Source organism: Tinamus guttatus, unplaced genomic scaffold (assembly GCF_059628265.1).
Source record: "Tinamus guttatus ecotype Peru unplaced genomic scaffold, ASM5962826v1 Tinamus_guttatus_pri_ptg000059l, whole genome shotgun sequence".
In the NCBI taxonomy this organism is placed as follows: Eukaryota; Metazoa; Chordata; class Aves; order Tinamiformes; family Tinamidae; genus Tinamus; species Tinamus guttatus.
The window spans coordinates 583,071-594,065 of NW_028288593.1; positions in this window are offsets into that span (position 1 = coordinate 583,071).

Genomic DNA, 10,995 nt, shown 5'->3' on the forward strand with positions numbered 1-10,995 from the left:
CTGTGGCAGTAGGTATATTTGTGTCACATGTTAAAACGAAGGAGACCCCTTGGTTCTATGTCCTGATACTCTCACCATTAAAACGGAAAAAAGCCTGCATCTGGAATCTCAGTCCAAAAATGATCCATATTGATAAATTAAGCTTAATTTAATGTAAATTAAGCTCTCCTCCTCCACAGGTTTTGTATGAGGGTTTCTGAGCCGTAGGTTGTTAATGTGACCATCGAATTGCTGCACACAGATCGTCCGCAGCCCAGCAGCATGGACTTGGTTGGGATGCTGTGTCTCCAAGAGCACAGACCTCCCATGGTTTGAGCTCCAGAGGAATTTCTGCCAGGATGGCTGCAGTCACGGGGAGAGGCTTCGCTCGTGCCTCAGTCAGCACGGAATTTGCGAAGGGCAGGCATTCCATCTAGCAAAACTGCGTAATGAACACTCGAGCGAATGCATTGCAATAGGCAAAGTCATGTGTACTCTTTTCTGTAATTAAAAAATGTTTATATGACTAATCTCTTGGGAAACTGAGGCGGGGGGGAACTATCTATTTTCCCACACTTTGAGCTCTAGAATGTGACCTCAGTAGAGGAGTTACCTTTGCCAACGGATTTCTTTTCATGAGCAATACTTTTTGGTTTGACATTTGAAACTTCTGCTGATCAGTAAACCAAACAAAACCACTGAGGTCAAAAGGTAGAATTAAAAATATGCCTTTTCCTTTAAAGGGACAGGTGTGTACATCATATAGAAGGTGCAGAGATGAAGTTTTTTTTTTTTTTTTTTTTTTCAAAAAGTTACTTATTCACTTTAAGTTTTACAGAAAAAAACAAAGTTGTTTACACACTGGGCAAATCTGTTCTACTTATCTGCCAAGACAATTCTTGCACCATAGTAATTCCTTCTGAAGAAACAAATGTCCTCTTTCACATTACAGCTATGCACAGTTTACATGAATTTTTCCAGGATTCCACTTTAGAAAAACTGCAGTAACACTTGCATGTTTTCTTTTTCTCTCATGTGCAAGCTGTGACCTTTTTATTATGGCCTTATGCTTATACAAGCCAAAGCACTAATAGGTGATAACCTGTACGTGTAATGAAAAGTATGCTGCGAAACAGGAGCACTGCAACTTTCCACAGAAAAAATAAAGTTTCACCATGTCAGCATTTGAAGTGCAAACCAGAAAAGGAACTAGGAACTTGGACTTGATCTGAAGAGGGAACTGTCTGATATGTGGAATGTATCAGCCTCGGCTATATGTTTCCTGTCTTTTGGCTCCTCGTTTTACAAAACTGAGAGCGTGTTAGGCATAAAAAATCAAGTCTACTAGCATTGTAGCACTGCATACCAAAAAAATAACTCTTTAAGTAACATGTTACTTTCTTCCAAAGTCCCCACTTCCTTCCAACAAGGATTATCTCTCAGTTTCGTGGCATAGCCAAGGTCACCAGGAAAATGTGAAGGCAGGGGTGCATTCAAAGTAGCATCCTCTTCCCTAACATCATAACAGACTGTATTTTTATATATATAAAAATTGAAGGAGGTGAACACCTATCTTCTTGTGAGGATCTTCTATCTTCTTATGAGGACCTTGAGCCTGGGCTGCATGATGCCTTATTCCCCTTGGATTCCAGTTCACTGGGAATTCTCTCAAGATGCTTAAAACTTGTGACTCAGTGAGAGCACTGGATTGCTCAGGATATACTCTTACAGATGCTTTAAAACTGGATCGACAGACAATGTGGGCAAACAAAATGTTTATCTTCTGCTCTGAAAGTAGAGGCTGTAAGCTCTGAGGATGGACCTGCCTTCTCACAGAGTTAAAAAGCATTTCTTGAGAGTTCTTTAGACCATAAACTTGCATGACTTTTTCCATGTTACACTTTTTATTTTTTCTATTTCCGATTAATCTTGACTATTTAACAGCAAAAATGTGGAAGCAGGGATATGGAATAATTTTGGTCCAGGTGACAGAACTGATTCCTCTCCTTGGGTGAGTGCAGTTTTGTGGTTGCATTTGGTGCTTTGGCTGGCTGTGTCTGGAGATACCCCAAACTGCTGCTGAGAAAAGTGCCTGTAAAAACAACTCTGTGTGAAACAAACCCCGAGAAGTATTTCCTAGTTTGACGGGTGCCTTTAAGTGTAAATGCATCAAAGAGTGAGCTGAGAAGATCCTTCCTGGAGATCTAAGAAGAAGACATTTGCTTGAGGTAACTCAGTGTGTCGTACAGCGGAGAAAGCTGCTCATAGATATGCATATCCATATGTTGTTCATGAGTGCCTTGCACTTGGGCCTAGCTCTGCAATCACTCTGCTTTGAGACCTGGCTGTGTGGAGAACCCAGCAGGAGGTTTGTTTATCACTGCTAGTTGCCTAAAGGATCAATGTTCATTTCCTGTCAAAGGAACAGAGCATTCATGCCAGCTTGGATAGTTGCAAGAGGTGCCAGAGGCAGTTTCTGAAGCTACAGCACATGACTGTGAAGTGCCCCAGGCCTCCTGCACACCCCTTGCTTCAGGAGGCTCCCTGGACTGTGACAAGGGAGCGCAAGACAGCTGTTATTGCTGGATCCACATCAGACAGGTACACTGCTCCACCAAGAATTCTCAATAAAACCCAAGAAGCATTTCTTAAAACTCATAACTGTTCAGGTATTTCCAATTGCAAATCTTTAAAATATTTTACATATCACTAGGATTAAGCTTTATTTGCTTTGAGTCACCCATGCCTTGGAGGTTATCAGTTACAGATTTGCTTTGATTCTTGGCGTTACCTCATTTTATTGAAAATCTTTTTTTTCCTGCTAGCAAGTCCCTCCTGCACTAGAACTGATATAAAGTATCATTCACAAAAGACTTGTAACATATGAAATGTCATTTGCAGAAGGTGTTTACAGGTGTTACCTGTGAAGAGAATACCCTTGTCTTCACAAGCAGCGTTTTCTAAATGTCTTGTAACACTTGCAACTTGATGCATTATGTTTTAAGAATGAGCTAAAAATAGATGGATATCAAACACATAACGCAGGCTTTATGCAGCAAGTTCAAATTGAGATATTTCTTGTAACAAATAGGAGTTGTTTTGTAAACATAATTCCTTTTCTTGTTCAGATGAGGATTTTGTCAGTATCTCTTATGTTTTGATACTCTTGACTTATTTGTTATGATTAGTCATAGGAAAGACAGATAGACCTTTGGCTAGTGGACTATGGAAGATATACTAGTGTATTCTTAACTGTTAGGAAAAAGCATATATTTTCTTTATAGGGAAATATTTATTGCCCATTTGTATTAATATAAAGAGAAGAAAAAGAGAAGATTCCAAAAATATTTTCTTGTTGTTGTTTATTGCTTTTCTCTATTTAGGTAATAAAGTAGGATAGTGTACTATACTTAATCTATTCAGTTGTATATTTTAGCCTTTTAGAATGAGATAGTTCTTTGAAATGCTGCAACACTGAGGGCCTCTTAAAACATTAACTGCTGCTTTCAGTGAAACAGTCTAAGAATCCCATTACATCTTGTATTAACTTTAACTTTAGTTTTAAAAAGTTTTTATTGAATCCAAAATGGAAGCCTAAGATATCCTTACACTGTTCCTTTAAGTAGATTTCAGTATACAATAAGTGCTCCGGATATGCTTTAAATTTTATTATTGCAGAGGGGTTTTTGGAGGGGAGGAGGAGGTAGGGGGGGATGTTGGACAATTCAGAGCAAACAGGGGGAAAAAAACCCTAAGAAATTCTTGGGCACCATCCAATTCCTGAGCTAAGCCATGAACTCCATATTTGGCTTGAAATAAGGAATTTTCTCCTCAACAGCTGTCCCTGGAGTCAATATGAACTGTTCCAGAATATTTAGTAACCAGCAGAGATACTACAGTGGAGACTAAAACAAACTGCTGCGAAGCACTGACCATTGTAAGGAAGCTGTGATTCATAGACTGCGTGTTACATAATGATGCAGCTCTCCCCTACATGTTTTCTGTGGTATGGCATGTTACATAAGAGGGTTCCCAACTCCTGTAAGTAGTTCTTTCAGGAGAAATGACACAGAGATCAATAAAAGTATTTGTAAGGAATGAATGCAGATATAGGCATGATGATAGATGCTGATTTGCCTTTCATTTATTCCTTGGAAGATTTTAAAATAGAAACTTTGCTTGCTTCTTTGTCTGTCTATACTTTTTAAAGAGTTACTGCTCTAATAAAGGATGATTTTGGAAAGAATACTTCCTGAAAAGGGAAGAAATCCAAAACCCTTAAAAACTAACCGGAGCATTAGAAATAAAAGTATCTTCTGCATAAAATTTTACTGTTTTCAATGAACTACATAGTCTGTCAAAGTCTCCAAACACTGCTTAAAATGTCGCCTTCAAAAACAGACATTTCTTTTGTACTTTCTTTAATGAATCATAAGAACACTATAAAAAGGAAGATGGAAAACCTATGCTAATGCAGCATATGCAACTAAATAATGGACTGGGCTGAGATTATCTACTATAGTGTCATACATTTATACAGTTACAAAAGCAGCAACCTTACTGTATATTTAAACAATATATTAAAGAGAGTGTGTGCAAATACAGAATGTCAGGTAGACAGAAACCAGAACCAAATAGAGTGAGAGGTCTGTGGGCTATATCTTCTCTTATGGAATATTTTATAGTCTGCAAAGAACCCTGTGCATTTTATTATCATCATGGATGGTGATACTGTTGAAAACTGAAGTATTGACAGAGAAGGTGTGGATGTGATCTCTGGGAAGTTTCTGTTTGTACTGCAGCACAAAATAGGCTTTTGCAGATTCTACCCTTCAAGGCAGTTCTGAAGAATGCCATAAAAAATAGTTTATTTTGTACTGAAATGGAACAACTTGCAAGAATCATCCTGCATCTAAGGGAAAATATTAAACCCATGTTAGGGTTGAATGTAGTACAATAGGAGACAAAAACCAAAGTCTTTAGCTCAGAGATAGTTATTGGGCAGTAATTAGGAGGGGCAGGCAGTAAATTCATTCATGTTGCAAATTTTACCTCACCATAGGTTTAAGAATATTTCATTAAATATCCTTTGAATGCCATGTAATTTTTTCTTCAGGTAAAGTGTCAGAGGTTGGCAGGCCCAAGGCGTACAAGGTGCAGGAGTGGAAGGCCATATGTAAGCACACAGAGGGTCTCACAGGCTGCTTGAAGCAAAGGTAGGCAGAGACAGGCCTGGTCACATCCCTCCTGCATGATCTCTGAGCTAGGGATTGCCTCAGCTGTCCTAGCCTGACGAGCCAGCCAGGCTGAGGATGGATGTGGAACTGAGGCACGCGCTCATGCTGCCAATGAAAATCCTGCTGGAATTCAGACAGGTCAAGTTAACTTTAAATTCATACTATTGTCTCCTTGTGGTTATAACTCCTAACTGAAGTCTATTCTCTGGAGGTAGATATGCATTTTGACATATGCATTCTTTCAGTTAAACAGAAATGCTTTCTCCTTCTGCTGGCGTGATCTAGTTCCCCCTGTGAGTCTGTGTAGCATGAGAATATTCAGCATCTTCATTAAAGTCTCCTCAGGGAAAGGATTGTCTTCAAGTTCTTATTTTGCGTAGTGAAAAGTAGTTGTTGATGCATGACATACAATAACACAGTAATTTAGATATTCTGTTAACTTTATTTTAAAGATGATCAATGGAAGCCTGTTCTGAGAAATTGTGCAGTCAATGTTCTAATTTAAATGTATCGCTTGCTCTGTCTATCTTAGTTCTTAACTTTCAGTGCTGTGTTTAAAATTATTAACATCTGTTTTTGAATTTTCAGACAATTGTAATTTAGTTTATTTATGGAACTTCTGAAATGAAAACAGTTGTTTAAAACATTCAATCTACAGACTGCAGTAAATCTTATTTCTATGAATTTTACTGAGCATTCACTTATAAAAATTAACTCACTGCTCAAATTTTGATAGTTCATATCTGTTAAAATCACTGACTTTTTAAAAAAATATATTAAAAATTATGTTTGCCAATTGAGCGCAATCTATGTTTTATATATATTCATGATGTAGAATTTATGATGCACTTCACTTCTGTGGATGTAAAAGCTTAGATTTAAAAATGGTATATTTCCCTTGCTGTTAAAAACAGAATGATATGGGTAGAATCTCTCTGCAGAGTCAAAAAGGGGGTTTTAGAGCCGATCTGTTTCTGTGGTCTTGCGTCATAGGCGTAGGAGGACAATACTGCTTTCATAAGCACGAAGGTCTTAAATAGGTCTTAAATATGCCTGATTTACCTTCACTTGGTCCAAATTTGCACTAAGTGGCTTTAACTAGTATATTAAAGAGGGTCAGGACACTGTGAAACTGTTCAGGCAGGCCCTGGCTGTGGCCCAACTCAACCGGTGCTTTCATAGGCAGGACCTGGCCCCTCTCAGAGACCAGCACAACCCGGGGATGTTCCCAGTAGGTGGTTTGGGTGCTGCCACCCTCTTTTTGTGAGCAGATGGGGAGGGGCAGGTGTAGCATCCTCTGTATTTGGCCATTGTGCATTAAGGCCAGAGAACAGTCTTGGCCCTGTGTTATTCCCTAGTTGTGAATATGGCCAAAGCATCTAGAAGGATGAGTTTTCTGTTGGCAAAGGCAGCTTATTAGTACTCACTGGAAAAGCTTGTTAAAAAGAAGTTCTGTATGCCCCTGTAAATGTATACACATTGCTTTAGCAGAGTTCAGGGGAGATCTGCTCTTCAGCAGTCTGTCTCTCCACTGCTCTGTGCAAATTCTTCTCTTGGAGAAAATATGATAGATCTTTTCCTTGCTCTTCTGGGCTTTATTTCACCACTGGTGTGAGTTGGAGCAGTTTCTTGGCAGATGGCTGAGTCTTAGGGTACCCCAATATATTAGCCTACAAAATATTCCCTTAAACATTTGTCTTTTCAGCAGATTCATTGTGTCTCCAATATCTCATCTCAGGGAAAAACGTGTGATTTTTTTTCATCTTTCAATGGAGAGAGGGACCCAGACATTTCTCAAACCCTATGATGGCAACAATGTAGTCAAAATAATAACATATAACCCTGAAAGCAGTCATAAATATATTTAAGGTAAATTCTAAGGTTCTTTCCCCTAGGCTTGAAGTCGTATTAATGTGTGCCAAAGTCAGTGCATTCTATTGATGAATTCAGTCTCCCAGAGAGGTGAGTCCCCAGGGCACCCGTTATTTGAGTTAATATATCTGGCATCCAGCATATCCATCTGAAATTCATAATCCGTAGGACTAAGAGGTCAAAAAACATTTGGAAACAACTGACAAAGGCATTTTCTTGTTGTTATTGTTTCTAGGATTAACATGGAGACATTTGTCTTCTTGCAAGTGTTCAAAGCGTTCCACGATTACATTTTCAGTCGAAATCTCCCTTTTTAGTCAAGAAACTAATATCACTTGACTAGAATTTAAAATGGAGAGTATTTATGGCCATACCACCTTCTTTGGGAATCTTGCCAAATATCACAAGCTTAGAACAAAAAGGCATGCTAGGAAATTTAGGAGGAGAGGTTGTGGTCAAACCAGTAGGCAACTTGTAAGCCAAGTATAGTTGGCGTTGTAGCTTTCCTGATGTAGCACTCAGTTTTCCAGGCAGTTTCTCGTTTCCTAGTTTGAGCAAGGGAATGCGACCACATTTCTAACTTAGATTTGTGAGATTTTGGGGCTCATTGAATGCCTGGAGAGATGCTTGGACTTCTGCTACCTTTGTATCACCCCAGCAACACACGGTAGACATCATGCAAGCTGGTTATGAGACTTTTAGTATGTGGTCCCAAAATTATGAGGCAAAAATGTGTGTGGAGTCTGAAACTCTCTAGAACTGATGTCCAACAGTGTGTCTCCGAGCTGCTTCCAGTAACCTGCGTGTGGAGCTCAGACAGGGAACATAAGTGTGTTTATCGCCTTCTTGCTTGCGCTCCTGTAGACTGTAAATGTAGCCTTATGTTCAACAGTGACTCTGGCATAGAAGTTAATGGCCATCAGGTGTGCCCATTGTATCTGCAAAGTATCTTTCAGGATCTCTCGCTTTCTGTCCCAATTTCCAATTGATTAAAAATATCATGTCCCTGTCTCAGGAGAAAAAAAAAAAAAAAAAGCTTTGAAAGAGTGTGTGAACGAGTGTAATATCCTTTTATTATGTGGCAAATACAAGATTTCAGATGTCCTTTATTCATTTCCTGGCTTTTAAATGTTTCATTTTGTAAATGATGCAATAAGCAAGTACACTGTCATTTAGCAATATTCACTGTTTTTAAATAAGATTCTTTTTTTTTTTCCTGTCAAAAACAAAAAAACATCGATTTGGATATAGAATTATATTATGGAAGTCCTAGTGCTTTCTTGTATTTATTGCATTGTTACCAAACAAAAATTATGTCTTATTATATGACACGTTTTTAAATGATAATATTTTTTCACCACCAGTATTGCCTAAATTTTGTTAAATAAAAATTTTGAGTCTGTCTGTGTTTGTATTTTCCCAGGCTCTTTTAATGCCCAAGGGAATAATTTATAGGGCTATAATTTTGTGGGCTACTATGTTATGACCACTTATAAATGGCTCCTTAGGGCACTAAAAGGGCCAAGAAAATGTAAATACAAACACAAAACAGAAACAAATACCTGCAGCATGAAGAAAACTGCATGAAGAAAGAACATATGGCCTAACAACTTAATGGCTCTGTTCAGACCCTGTTGAAGTAAAAGCATGTTTTACTACTGACTGTAGTGAAAGAAAAATAGAATTTAAAAGCCTCACCTGTAACACGGCAATCACTTAACTCTGTGTTTAATATCCATACTCATTTTTTTTCTTCTATTGGGCTGCAATCCTTTATTACCAAATGTAACTTTTATTCCCTCTTGCTCTGACATTTAATAATGAATATTTTGAAAAACTCCTGTACCTTTAGGTTTGGCCTATTAATAAGCTCTTTATGACATTTTATGTTAAAGGAAACTAGTGGCTGAGGGGACCCAGGTAGTGTGATTTCTGATCATTTTTTTCACTGAGGACAGACAGAAGCTTTCCCATGGAGGAGTCAGATCTTTGTTGGCCTCAGTCACCCTGTGGAAGCACCACATGGGCAAGAAAGCCTAAGCATCTGTCACAGGCAACACATCTCTGCTCAGGGATTTCTACATAGTTTATTCCCAGTTAACACCAACTTCTGATCACAGAAGTTTCTATGCAGGAACAAGCAAACACTTCAGCCAAACATGTTTGATCCCCTTTCAGCCCAGCTTCCTTTCTTCATCACAGGTTAGACTTGTTTCATCCCGCCTCCTCTGGTGAGGCAGTGCATGACACAGGAGGGTTGGGGTCCTACACGTAACCTCTCTCAGCTACTCTTTCACTTATTACTTTCTTCCTTGCTCCGCCTTGTTTCTTCCTGCTTCTTTCCTTGCTGCTCTTTGCTCCTTAGTCCTTTTCTCTGACAGTGTTTCTTGCTTCAGGTTTTCCTGCTGCCCGCCCTGTGCATGGCTCACTTACAGTTGCAGTCCCTTGGGAATGTCCCTTCCCCACCCTGTGGGTCACCCACAGTCCCGTCAGGGTGTCCTTGTCCCAGCATGGGTCACCTGTGGTTGTAGTCCCTATACCAGCGTGGGTTGTCCATGGTCCCTCAGAGTGCCCCTGTCCTGGTGTGCATCACCCACAGCCACAGTCCCTCGGAGGGGTTCCTCAGGGATCTGTAGGGTATTTAGTGTAAATAAGCACCTTCCTGTGCATCCTGCTTTGTGAAGCGGATTTATCTTCATGGTGAAGTGAAAATTTCTGGTGTGGTTCTGTTTCTGTTGCATTTATGCTCCTGAATATTTTGGAAATGTATTTCCTTTTTCTTTTCTCCAGTGTTAAAATGGAGTACACCATATAATCCAGTGGACATAAGGACTGTGATATTCTCTGAGAGTGTGGCAGTATGGACAAATGTCTTCAGCTTTCACAGAATCACAGGATGGTTGAGGTTGGAAGGAACCTCTAGAGATCATCTAGTCCAACCCCCCTGCTCCAGCAGGGACACCCAGAGCACGTGGCACAGGGTGGCATCCAGGTGGGTTTGGAAGATCTCCAGAGAAGGAGACTCCACAACCTCTCTGGGCAGCCTGTTCCAGGGCTCTGTCACCCTTACAGGAAAGAAGTTCTTCCTCACATGGAAATGGAACTGCCTGTGTTTTAATTTGTACCAATTTCTCCTTGTCCTGTCACTTTGCAGGGAAGAAGTCTGTCCTTTACTGTGTGACAGACTTCATGAATACCTACCTGACGGAGAGCACTTCTGCAGAGGTATAGGTTACTGCTTTCACAGGGACCAACACCGCACAAGCTAAGAAATGTGGTACTGTGGGCTGTTTATGGGTTATGCTTTTTACCCAGAATTCTGTGAAACGCAGTTACGGAAACTGAGGCTTTGCTAAGCTTGTGTTTGCAATATAGGAGACTTGCCTCTCCTGTGGAGATATTGAAAATCCACAAATAGAAAAAAACTGAAAATCAGTGGTTTAGGCCGGTTCTTGGTCACATTAAATGTGTTACGAATTTTGCCAATAAACTGTTAGAATTAGGATGGGAAGCTCTGTGAGAATATTTAGCATGATTGAGACAAAGAGTCTAACCTTTTTCTCACCACAAGGAAGCTTTTACTAATTCATAAGAAAATTAAAAGGGGTGATGTAATCAGGCAGCTTTTTCAGCAACGCTGATGGTTTGCAGAAGGGTAGGTGCCATGTGAACAACGCTGCACGAGCCTGTAAACCTCCTGGCAGGGGAGTCAGTTCTGAATGAAAAATCTTTGCCAAGTGCACGCTGTCATGTTTTCCATCAGTAGAGCTGGATATTTGTGTATAATTCCTGTGGGATTGGAGGATGGTAATGTATACACACAGAAAAAGTTCAATTTCAAGTAGCTGCTAACATCCAGTAAACAATATGTTCCAAATTCCTTTCAAGGCTCCTAGCACGCTTAATT